This window comes from Schistocerca americana, chromosome 1 (genome assembly GCF_021461395.2).
Source record: "Schistocerca americana isolate TAMUIC-IGC-003095 chromosome 1, iqSchAmer2.1, whole genome shotgun sequence".
NCBI classification, from domain to species: Eukaryota; Metazoa; Arthropoda; class Insecta; order Orthoptera; family Acrididae; genus Schistocerca; species Schistocerca americana.
The window spans coordinates 143,167,199-143,180,422 of NC_060119.1; the positions used below are offsets into that span (position 1 = coordinate 143,167,199).

General features: G+C 43.2%; 1 protein-coding gene across 1 annotated transcript in view; it reads left to right on the forward strand.

Annotated features, from left to right (window-relative positions):
- Positions 1 to 301: 301 nt before the first annotated feature.
- LOC124621793 (chordin-like protein 1) overlaps positions 302 to 13,224 on the forward strand; it is a 626,534-nt gene continuing 613,611 nt past the window's right edge. Inside the window, exon 1 of the mRNA XM_047147229.1 lies at positions 302 to 385. The gene's annotated coding sequence lies outside the window, so the exon portion shown is untranslated. The remainder of the gene's footprint in view (positions 386 to 13,224) is intronic.

The window sequence follows — 13,224 nt, forward strand, 5'->3', positions numbered from 1 at the left end:
GCCTGGGCAGTGCCGGCGACCGACTCGTCGGTGATTAGACGCGCGACTGGCGGCGACTGACGGGCGCGTGACACAGATTCGACGGCCACCCCCGCGCTCCGCTGGAGCGGCGGCGTCTCCGGCGGGGAGGGGGTGGGGGAGGGGCAGAGTGAGGGGGGCGGGGGGGTGCTGCGCGCATGCGCCCCCGGCCAGCAACAGGTCGCCGGCCGCGTATATAGCGGGCGCCGCGGCGCCGCCGCCACTCAGACCGCGGCGCGACACCACACCGCACCGACGCCTCCGGGCAGCTCGCGCCGAGTGCCGCACCGACGCCGACAGCGACGCCGCCGCCGAGACGCCTCGCCGCCCCGCCGCCGCAGCCGCGCAGCAGTGACGTCAGCGACAGGTAGTTACGTCACCGGCGGCCGCGCGTGCCGACGTCACCGCCCGCGGCGACGTCGCTCGAGCGCGTCGCGTCGGCGCTGAGCGGGGGCGCGCCGTTCAGATCTGGCGCTGCGCGTTCGCTTGTCTGCGCGCTTCGGAAACAAAGCACTAGCGATTCTCCCTGACTCGTAGACTCTCCTGCTCAACTCACTCACCATTTATTTTATCGTCCGCGGTACATTCCTTCAATCTCTTGCACGTGACTATACACTCCAGAACTATAGACAGAGAAGGTAATACAAAAAAAAATATAATCTGTCTCGACCGCTGAGTATTTTATTTAGATATTATCGTTTTCAGTACCTTATGCACTATCATCTATACATATTATAAATTAATAGCCCCCTCCGGTTTTGCATGCTAAGGCTAATCTTACGAACAACTGTAGGGATTTTGATACAGTTTTCCGTAACAGATACACTGATTCACGAGGAAAATTTGTGTACATAATTTATTACCGCTACGCCAGATAAATCGTCTGGACGTTGTGTAGCAGAGACGGGGCTCCATTGCGGTATAAAATGCTTGGCTACGAGTAGCATATCGTTGCAAACAGCGCTATGCAGCTTATGATAGCTATTCATATTTACGTGATATTCGTAGCCAAGAGTTTTGTGTTGCTCATGGTGGATAAGGGATTGAAGCCGGTCATGTGTTAATAAAAATACTTTCCGATCCTGACAGATTTTTTGTATGACTAACAATATTGTGTGCACTTCAGCACAATCACAATGTCACCATATTTATAAACAGTGATATCGAAGCAATACTTCCGATACGTGATAATATCCCTATGTGGTACGTAATGAAAATCTTGCAAGGGTCAGGGAGGAACACCTGACACATCCCCCCCCAGCACTCAACCCCCCCCCCCCTCCCCCCAACACACACACACAAAAGAATCGGCCCCTATCTAACTGGATTTTGCATCCGTCAAACAGAGAGACGCAGCAATTCAGTATCACCGAAGAATGCGAAAACAGGTAATAGATATTTACCAGACGTAGGGAAATTGTTTAGTCATTCACGGCGCGAAACTAACACGACCCCGGCCCAAGCTCAGATTTCGTCATCCTGAGTATAGAATAGTCCTCTAGACGAAGCGCCAATGAAATGTTGATAGCCTGTTTTGACACAGCCATCTCGGACAAGAAATGTTTATGGGCTATTGACAACGGCTCGTCTGTAGAAATCGCAATAGCTATTGACTGAAATGAACTTTCTTCTTGTATATAGTAGCTGGGATTGTGACATCACGCTTCTTTTGGTTTGCTGCGAAACCGTTGCATGAAATAGGCGGGACATGTGTTAAGTCTGAATGGCAAGACTGCCGGCGCAACCTGCCAGTCATCTCCTTTCGCATGTAAACGTCGCTTAAGAGTCGTGTCTACGCAGTGGTGGCAGATATGCCCTAAATTTTAGCACACCTGCCGCCTGTTCTTGCAATCATTTTTACTACAAACCGTCACATGTGGCAAATTACTATATTCTTTCCTCCAAGAGCTTTCCGTTATTATAGTCGCAGGTTTTCCTTTGTTTATAAATTGCAGCCGCTGTAATGCACCCGTAGATGAAACAGGTATGGTGGCTGTTGGTGCGCGTACAGCTGCCCCCTTCGTCGCGGTGCAGGGCACCTTAGCGCCGTGTGCTTTCATTCAGAACAAAGAGCGTCCATGCAAGAGCATTGCCTTAGCTTGTGTACCGTTCAGTTCGAGTGCCTCAATATTCACTTCATCGTTCATTACTCGTCGGTAGAATACGGCTCCAATGCAGGGTAATGCACAGGCTAGCAACGAACATAAAACAAATACTAGATTCTCGAAATACGTACTGCTTTAAAATAATAATATCGATCATTAGTGTGTTTTTTCGTATTTTAAACTGAACTGTTGTTGTTTTGTTAGACTGTATCATAAAGATGAAACATAATTACTATGTTTATTGCAATTATAGTGTCTGAAACTTTCAAATTAAGTAATTGCAGTAAGGCCAAATTTACTGCTGTACACTAACGAAATGTAAAATACACGACAGAGATTGCTATCCAGTTAAGCCAGCGAAGCTATTAAACTAGCGTATTCGTTCAATTATTCAAAATATCCATACATGATTACCGGAAAGCGACAATATACGAAGGTTGAGGGTTTCAAAAAGCTCTTCTGCTTATTAATCCAGTTTTCCCCACTACTGCGTGTGGTTCAAAATTTCGTTTACGTTACCTGACGCTATCACACACCCAGTGGAATTTCTTTGAAGCCTGCTCAAACAGCAGAAGTCTGCATACATACCTAAGGGTAACAGTAGATATTGTAAGCGGCTGTAAGTTGTTTATATATAGATAACTGAAAAAATTGTGGTTTCTTTATACGGAAGTATATCATAACGTCATTCAGGAAATATGGCTCCTGTTTTTTTGCACTTTAACAGTTCACAAAAATAGTCTCGAAATGCGCTACAGGTGAAAAATCAGGACCACTGGCGCAGCTCAGTTTCACCTCCTAAACATTACGTATTCTACATATTATTTTCCAAGCAAAATGTTTCGAATTTTGTTACAAAAAGCTTTAAAAGCGATACAGTGGCTTCAAAAGTTGGGTCGATGGAAACGGCATGAGCACTGGCCATACAACCCCAACCATTTGTCGAAACTTTTGTATCGATTACTTAAAAGCGCTCTGAAAGCGCTGGAGATTAATAGCGTCCATGGCTCAACTTGTGTTCTAAGCTGGACTAGGACTCGCATACTGGACTAGGATTCACTGTAATTGCTTACCATGCACTGGGGGGGGGGGGGGGGGGGGGGGGACTGGTTTAACTTGCACCATGTCGATATCATAAAAGCAGAAGAGCTTTATTGAGACACTGTCTCTTTGTGTATTGTCGCCTGCCGATGGTCATGTATGGGTATTCAATAATGTAAGAAGCTTTGTCTTTAAATATGTCTGCTTGTGAGATGTCTGCTTGTGTCTGTATATGTGTGGATGGATATGTGTGTGTGTGCGAGTGTATACCCGTCCTTTTTTCCCCCTAAGGTAATTCTTTCCGCTCCCGGGATTGGAATGACTCCTTACACTCTCCCTTAAAACCCACATCCTTTCGTCTTTCCTTCTCCTTCCCTCCTTCCTGATGAGGCAACAGTTTGTTGCCATAACTTGAATTTTGTGTGTGTGTTTGTGTTTGTTTGTGTGTCTTTCGACCTGCCAGCGCTTTCGTTCGGTAAGTCACATCATCTTTGTTTATATATATGTATTCCTATGACGACAGATGAATGGCATCACTACGCTCGAGGCAAGCGTTCAATGGCGAGTGTTCCTATACACGATTCTCCTACCACAGTCTCAACTACTCTGACTTAACGCTTCGTACTTGTGTTCAATTTCAGCCATCCATGCGTTTGTTTAATTCATTCCGGTGACTGCCGTAATTTGAGACTGCCCATACGTAATCAGGCATTCGCGCGTATTTCAGTTGATGCACTGTCAGAAAAGTACATAGGTTTAAATTCTGTCTTTCGATATTCAGTATCACTTACATACTACGAAGGATATGAGAGAGAATAAAATGTTCATACATGATCTACATTTACACTCCGCAAGCCACATATCGGTGTGTGGTGGAGGGTACTTATGGTACCACAATATAACCCAATGCTCACCGCCCTTCCCGCCCCCCCCCCCTCACCCCACCCCCCCTTCCCCACGCGCCCACTTTCTCTGTTCCATTCGCGAATGGCGCCTAGGAATATGAATAGTAAACCACTGTGCGCTGCACAAGACATCTCTTTCTGCGTCTGCCATTTGAGCATCCCCGTAACTCTCTCGCGCCGACTAAACGATCCCGTGACGAAATTCCCTGCCTTTCATTGGCTTTTGTCCATCTTTCCTATTAATTCAATCTGGTAATGATTCCCAGCACTGAAGAATTGGTCGAACAAGTGTTCTATAAACTACTTGTTTCGTAATTTCAAGAATGACGCTGCATATCAATGACAGGAAAACGTAGTAGCATCCTCCAAACTCGAAGTGCTTTACCCGCGTTGCTTTATTAGTAGCCACAGATGTGTTTGTAAGAAATTCATATCGGAACAAGTTTTTAAATATGTGGCTGACTCGAAAGAACTTTGAACAATATAACACGGTGCGTCGTCGTGGAGCACAAGCGTTCATCAGAGACAAAAATGTCAGGGGTGCCGCAAGGAAGTACGATGAAGACAGCTCCGGAATTCCATGTACAGTATATAAACATTTTGTCGGGTAGGCCGAGCGGCAATCTGAGAATGTTTGCTGATGACCGTCGTTGAGCGGTTGTAAGAGGATTCAGCATGACGCGGATACGATTTCTGTTTGGACATATGAAATAACAACTGAATTACTTAAAAATGGAGAAGATATAAAATTGCGAGACAAATACACAAACTCGTGACCGACATTCGGCATGAAGAAATAATGCCAGATTGAGTGGACAGAAGCGATGATACTACCAGTTCATAATAAGGGTGATAAGCAAGAGCGCCGAAATTGGGACACCCTACAAAGTGTCTTTTCCGAGATTCTCCAGAAAATGTTGGAGCCGTACTTAAGAGAGGTAATAGGTGAGAAACAAGCTGGATTTATGAAGAATCGAAACACTGCTGATCAGATATTTGTACTAAAAGAAGCCATATCAGAATTCTGGGAATGCAACAAAACAGTGGCACCATTGTTCGTTGATTTTAAAAAAGCCGAAGGTAGTATAAACAGAGAAATTTGTGGAAGAAAATGCAAGAGTTTGGAAAACGAAAGACGATGCCAAAAATTGTAAAACCTGGAAGGCTCGGAACGGAGAATATTCAATGGCTTTCGACATAAAAACGGGAGACAGGCGAGGCGATGGAATAACATCACTGTTACTCAACATAATAACACAGGAAGCATTGGATGTAGCAAGCAATCCAGAAGAGGGAATTAGCGTAGCAATAAAATGAATATGCTGGCATTAATCGCTGAAAATCTAGAGACCTGTAAATGCTGCCAAGAAGGCTATTCAAAAAATCAAATGAAATTTGTTTAGGTACGAGGGAACAAAATTCATGAGGGTAGAAAGAAATTAAAAGATAAAAGGCAGGGAAACCCCTTCAGGTTGATAGCCACGTGTTTGAAGCAGTAGACCTGTTTAAATATCTTGGGGTGACAGTAAGCAAACAGAAAAGATGAGAAACTAGAAACAGCAGCGAGGAACAAAGCGCAACCTAGAGCGCCATATTCACTTAACAAATTACGATCACCACAAAATTTTTAAAGAGAAATCAAAATACTCATACATAAAACTAATGTAAAGAATGGATTTAATGTCGCGTTGTCAACAGCAAACCCATAATCGGACCCATGTTACTGTGTGGAACACAGAGGAACTACAAACGTTGGCTGCGAGTGGGCATTGATTTAAATCAATGGGGAAAGTTGAAAATTTGTGTCGCACTGGAATTCTGGTCCAGGTCTCCTGTCTACGAGGCAGATGCTCTGACTGCTAAGCCATCCGGACACAGTGGTCATCGCAACCGCACGGACTACCCTAGAACGCCTCCCATCAGACCAAAATTCTCAACGTATCCACACACTAAGGATGTAGAGCACCTTGCCGTTTGTCCTCGTTACTCGCGGCATTTCGTCGATTCCAGTAAGAGTTCTGGCCTGGTGTGCATCCAACTGAAGAGATCTTTCGCAGTCCTCGCCATAATTGTGCAGGGTGTTTATAAATGAACATCGGGGTTTTAACGCTTCATAATATTTATTATATTAAACTTACAGTTATAAATGATTGTCAAATGAAAGAGCAACTCAAACAGTTTTACCAAGAACCTTATAAATGTTCTATGTGAGCATCATTTGTCACACGGCACACATCAAGTCTATAGCCGAGTTCTTCCCAAACGTTGATCAGTGTGCCTTCAGTGATTGTAGCAACAGCTGCTTCAATCTGGTTTCTTAATTCAGTGAGGTCTGCTGGTAGCGGAGGCACGTACACACGATCCTTGATGAAGCCCAAAAGGAAAAAATCGCATGGCGTTAGGTCAGGTGAATGTGGAGGTCATGCAAAGCAAGCCCTGTCATTGGGCCCCTTGCGGCCTATCCAGTGCTTGGGCACAGTGAAGTTCAACCAATCGTGTACTTCGCTATGCTAGTGAGGTGGCTGGAAAATGAAGTTCCCTGGCTCATCTTCTTCCAACTGAGGGAAGAACCATTGCTCTAGTGTATCAAGGTAAGAAGTGCCAGTTACAGTAGGCTCAGCACAAAAGAAAGGCACATAAACTTTCCGCCAGTATACGGCACAAAAAACAGTCACTTTAGGCGAATCTCGTTGCATTTGTACCACCTCATGAGGATTTTCTGAGCTCCAGATGCGCACATTGTGAGTGTTAACATGTCCACTAAGGCGAAAGGTCGATTCATCACTGAAGACAACATGATCCAGAAAACTTTCATCGTCATAAAACAACATTTCGTTTGAGAAGTTGGCATGTAATCCATGGTCTGCCGGCTATAGAGCCTGAAATAACTGTAAACAGTAAGGACGTAGTTGTACGCGTTTTCTTAAAACTTTCCAAACAGTCGACAAGGAAACTTGTAATTCACGATTAGCCTTCTGGACTGATTTCTTTGGGTTGCAGTGAACGACTCTCTCACTCGCTCAATAGTCTCTTCACTAAACTCTCGGTCGTCCTGTGCTCTTCCCTTTACAAAGGCAGCCAGTATCTTCAAATTGATGATACCATCTACAAATGTTATCACTTGGAGGACCACAGCCGTAACACACATTGCACAGTAAATATAGATGCGGTCTTTGCAAACTGCAAAACATAAAACGCTTTCTGTTCACTAGTCGCCATCTTCGCTACTACCGCTGTCTAGCGGATTGCGGCGGAAACATTGAGCGCTGCGCATGGGCGCCGGTGCCAAACACAACTGTTTGAGTTGCTCCTTCATTTGACATATCATTTATAACTGAAAGTTTAGTGCAATAAATATTATAAAGCGTTAAAACCCCGATATTCATTTATAAACACCCTGTATATATGTGGTGTCTGTTTCTCCGAGCATGTCTGAAAGAACAGACACCACATATATGCAGGGTGTTCAGAAATTGCTGTTACAAACTTCTAAGACTTGCAGACGGGACTGAGTACATAATATTTTGAATAGAAACCGATGTCCAAGAACGTACCGCTTCCGTTCTACGACGGTTTCAATTCAGTTGCTTACTTATCCAAGCAGTAAAGGAAACAAAAGAAAAATTCGGAGTAGGTATTAAAATCCATGGAGAAGAAATAAAAACTTGAGGTTCGCCGATGACATTGTAATTCTGTCAGAGACAGCAAAGGACTTGGAAGAGCAGTTGAACGGAATGGACAGTGTCTTGAAAGGAGGATATAAGATGAACATCAACAAAAGCAAAACGAGGATAATGGAATGTAGTCAAATTAAATCGGGTGATGCTGAGGGAATTAGATTAGGAAATGAGACACTTAAAGTAGAAAAGGAGTTTTGCTATTTAGGGAGTAAAATAACAGATGATGGTCGAAGTAGGGAGGATATAAAATGTAGACTGGCAATGGCAAGGAAATCGTTTCTGAAGAAGAGAAATTTGTTAACATCGAGTATAGATTTAAGTGTCAGGAAGTCGTTTCTGAAAGTATTTGTATGGAGTGTAGCCATGTATGGAAGTGAAACAAGGACGATAACTAGTATGGACAAGAAGAGAATAGAAGCTTTCGAAATGTGGTGCTACAGAAGAATGCTGAAGATAAGGTGGGTAGATTACGTAACTAATGAGGAGGTATTGAATAGGATTGGGGAGAAGAGAAGTTTGTGGCACAACTTGACTAGAAGAAGGGATCGGTTGGTAGGACATGTTTTGAGGCATCAAGGGATCACAAATTTAGCATTGGAGGGCAGCGCGGAGGGTAAAAATCGTAGAGGGAGACCAAGAGATGAATACACTAAGCAGATTCAGAAGGATGTAGGTTGCAGTAGGTACTGGGAGATGAAGAAGCTTGCACAGGATAGAGTAGCATGGAGAGCTGCATCAAACCAGTCTCAGGACTGAAGACCACAACAACAACAACAACAACAACTTATCCACCTCTCCTTGAGAAATTAGGCGTGACAGAGCACCATTATTAGGTAATAATTTCAAAATAAACATAACGAAACGTTCATTTATCACTTCAGCACATTTATTTGTATTAACCCAGCATAATTTCCGTAAAGAACGTAATTTTTAACTGTTAATACAAACGAATGTGGTTTGGTGGATGTGTGGATGTTTTGTTACGTTCCCTTTAGAATTGTTACCTAATAATTCTACTGCGTCACGCCTGAGTCAATTCCTTCAGCAGAGGTGGGTGATCTAAACATCTGGATTGGAACTGTCGTAGAACGTAAACGGTACGTTTCCGCACATTCAAAGTATTATGTACTCCGTCACCTCTACAAGTGTTAGAAGTTTTTAACGAGAATATCCGAATACCTTGTATATAATTAAAGCGTTTATGGCCAATGACCTGTTCAGTGTGGATGCAGACCGAGCTCGAACTCTTACGGGCATTGCCGGCCGGGGTGGCCGTGTGGTTCTAGGCGCTACAGTCTGGAACCGCGTGACCGCTACGGTCGCAGGTTCGAATCCTGCCTTGGGCATGGATGTGAGCGATGTACTTAGGTTAGTTAGGTTTAAGTAGTTCTAAGTTCTAGGGGACTGATGACCACAGCAGTTAAGTCCCATAGCGCTCAGAGCCATTTGAACCATTTCTTACGGGCATCGACGAAATGCCGAAAGTAATGAGGGCAATGGGCAAGGGGCATTGCATTAGTAGTGCGTGCATAAGTTGAGAATTTGGATCTGACAAAAAGCGTACCAGGGTAGGGCATACAGTTGCAACCACCACTGTATCTGAATGACTTAATGATCAGATGCCGGCCCTAATTACCCTTATATCCTCTACAGATATCTACTCACCTGCTCCTCTTTCCGGACGCGGGATACCTCCCACAAGCGAAGGCGAACTCTCTGAGGTGGATTTGTGGACACTCAGTTCACTACTTTTTTGGTGATGGCGAGAAAAATATCCTTGATTTTTACCACTTCCTTAATGAAAGCCATTGTGCAGTTGTACACAATCCCAAATGCAGACCATTTTTCTCCCGTTTCCTTTCCAGTGTCTCTCTTAATCCACCCCAGAGTCGGCGTGTTACTGCAATGAGGAGTTGATGCATGCCTTTTCCTCTCTTAAAACCGGTTATTCTCTGTTCATCGGAATGTTCTTCTCCTTACCGAATCTGGCAACTTGCCGCTCCCTCCTTCTGGCGACGCCGGTTTCCTGGTATTCACTATGGTATTAATAATCATTTTAAAAAAGTGATTAGAGCATCTGCCTAGTAAGAGGGGGACCCGACTTCGAGTCCATATCTCGCACAAATTTTCAACTTTTCTCATTGATTTAAATCGATGCCCACTCGCAGCCAATGTCTGTAATTCCTTTCTGTCTTAGTTCATAATAGATGCTGGATCAAAATGGTATGTGTTCTTTGCAACATGTCCGAAAGAAATATATATTACTCCAAGGGGCAGAAATATCGTAGGCATACAGAGAGAAAAGAAGATAATTTTTAACAAAAAATCCTGCTAAAGATATTTGGACCAATTTGTTTGGGTGGAGAATGGAGGAGAAGAAACAACAGGGACCCAGGGAAATATATAATCAACTACATGTTCTTGTAGAAGCCAAGACAGGGAGGCTGAGATGGGCGGGGCAAATCTATAGAAGAGTGGAGGGATCAAAACACGAAGGGCGAAGACCTTTAGGCAAACCGAAAATAAGATGGAGAGACCACGTGGTCAAGGAGCTTCAGGTACTTGGAGGACGGGGAAAAGATCGCAAGGACAGAACGCTGTGGAGCAGGCTGCTTCACGAGGCTAAAAACCGGCTGCGGTTTGTGGGGCCAGGAGAGTGACAGAGTGATGAACAAAAAAATCAAATGTGTGTGAAATCTTATGGGACTTAACGCTAATGTCATTAGTCCCTAAGCTTACACACTACTTAACCTAAATTATCCTAAGGACAAACACACACACCCATGCCCGAGGGAGGACTCGAACCTCCGCCGGGACCAGCCGCACAGGCCATGACTGCAGCGCCTTAGACCGAGTGATGAATAACAGCTTGCTTTAAATGTTGACAGATCTATCTTTATGCGGGTAGGTAGGAGAAACACTGAGGTTAGGTCCGGATAAACTGTAAATGGAATGCTGCTTGACCCAGTCACGCTGATTCGATATCTAGACCACATAAGGTCAGTCATAAGGAAGGAAACTGGGCAATGCAATTTATTGGGGGAGTTATGGGAAAGTATGGAAAATACAAAGGAACTCGAGAACGATCCATTCTTGAGAACTTTTCAACTGTTTAGGATCCCCAATAGGTTGAATTAAAGGTAAATATGCAACTCAGTTCGTGTTGCTAGATTCGTTACATGTCAGTTCAGTCGTTGTGAGAGTGTCATAGTAATTCTTCATGAGCTCAAAAAGAAATCCTTGAGCTCAAAAGGTGACCTTTTCACGATAAAGGGCGGTAGGCGGCAGTGGTTTTAAAAACGTTTTCATTAGGTTTTCATAAAATTTTGACATAAAGTATTCGGTATGGAATTACTATTATATGCTTTAACTTGATGCTGTAAAGTTACTCTCCTACTTCAGAAATCACCATTTCTGTGGAACCAGTGAACGGTCAGAAAATATTACTACAAACAGAGACGCAAAAGTGGGCGGTAGGCAAAAAAGGTTTACTAACCTTGGTCTAGCGTAATGATTGCCATTGCAAAATAAGACTATCAGGCTTCGTATAGAGGCATGCAGGCGTTATTTTTCCATCTTTGCACCAGAGAGTGGAATGGCAAAAGCAACTATTAGCAGTGGTACTAAGTACCCTCCACCATATACTGTAGAGTGGCTTGTGGAGTATATGTGAAGGACAGCAAAATTTATTAGCATTTTCCCAATGTAGGATGCTTCATCAGCGTTATTCCTTCCAGAATGAATGTCTACTATGCAGCGGGGTGTGTGCGTTGAATTGAAACTTCCTGCCAGATTCAGACTGTGTGACACAACAGGACTCGAACCTATATCCTTTGCCTTTCGGACCTCTACCAGCTGAGCTACCCCAGCACCACTCACTAACCTCCACCCCTGACAGCTTCACAACAACCAGTACTTCATCCCCTACCTTACAAACTTTAAAGAAGTTCTCCCCCATAACTTGCGAGACTAGCACTTCTGGAAGAAAGGATTCTGGGGAGACATGAATCATCTACAACACGGGGGAATTTGAGAGCGTGTCGTGAGTCGTACCTGGATAGCTCAATCGGTAAAGCACTTGCCCGAGAAAGGCAGAGGACAAAGACTCCCAGTCCAGCGCACAGTTTTAATCAGTCAGTAAGTTTCAGTGCTGTTCTTGTTATTAGTAACAGAAGTGTTTGTAATAACGACAGTATTACAAACAGGTAGTGAGTATAGCAGAATGCGACATTTGCATCAGCTAATTAGTTTAACATTTCTCTTTGTATATTCACACGATCCACAAATATCAAATTCGAATTAATTAAGGAACGCGAGTTATTCCTAACGCCATTTAACCCAAGTTCTCGTTTACTGATGTACACTGCCGCTCCGTTTTAAAGCGATAGAAACTTAGGGAATATCACATCTGCTACTGTAATATTAATTTAATGACTACAAAACAATATTGTTTGGATTTTGTACAGTATTCCACTTACATACAGTGTTAGTTCTTGAATATATCGGTCAGAGTCAGTTGTTTAGGTGTCTCCAATCTATTTCGTGAAGCAAGGTCTCGCTTCCGTTTGACGGTGACCACCTGTAAATGGTCCCGCTCCAATTTTGTTAGCGCAATCTCAAAACACCCAAACGCCTCACCAGCTGACAGTACCGCATAAATACACACATACATACATTAATCCTTGTTCCATAGATCATGAATACGACATTTCGTAATGATGTGGAATGTGTCACTTTAACATAAATTTTCTTTACACAAAATAATTAATTTCTTTATTTTTATTTTTCTGTTTTTACAATTAGTATTTCATATCTAAGAATTCATCTATTGAGTAGAAGGAGTTATCATTCAGAAATTCTTTTAATTTGCTTCTAAATGTTGGCTGGCTACCTGTCAGACTTTTTGATGTTACTTATGATCCGTCTTAATTGCAAAATTTTTTATTCATACGACTGGTTTCGGTTCATTCAGAACCATCTTCAGATCTGATATTTCAGTTACAGGAGTAACCCGTCCAAATCCAGCAACTTTCACATGTGACGCAGCATATGAAAGTTACTCCTGTAACTGGAATATCAGATCTGAAGATGGTTCTGAATGAACCGAAACCGGTCATATGAATAAAAAATTTTGCAATAAAGACGGATTATGAGTAACATTATACAATCACTGATTACTGCTACCCCATCAGACATTATGTCTGTTTTTGCAAAATGTCAGACTTTTAATACTATTTGGCAAATGAATACTATTTGGCAAATGACCAAAGATTTTTGCGGCAGCGTAATTCACCCCTTTCTGTGCCACAGTGAGCTTTAATCCAGAGTAGTGAATATCATCCTTTCTTCTAGTGTTGTAGCTATGGACTTCGCTGTAATTTTTTAATTGGGATAGGTTATCAATGACAAACTTCGTAAGTGAATGTATGTGTTGCGAAGGTACTGTGAATATCCCGAGTTCCTTAAATAAATGTC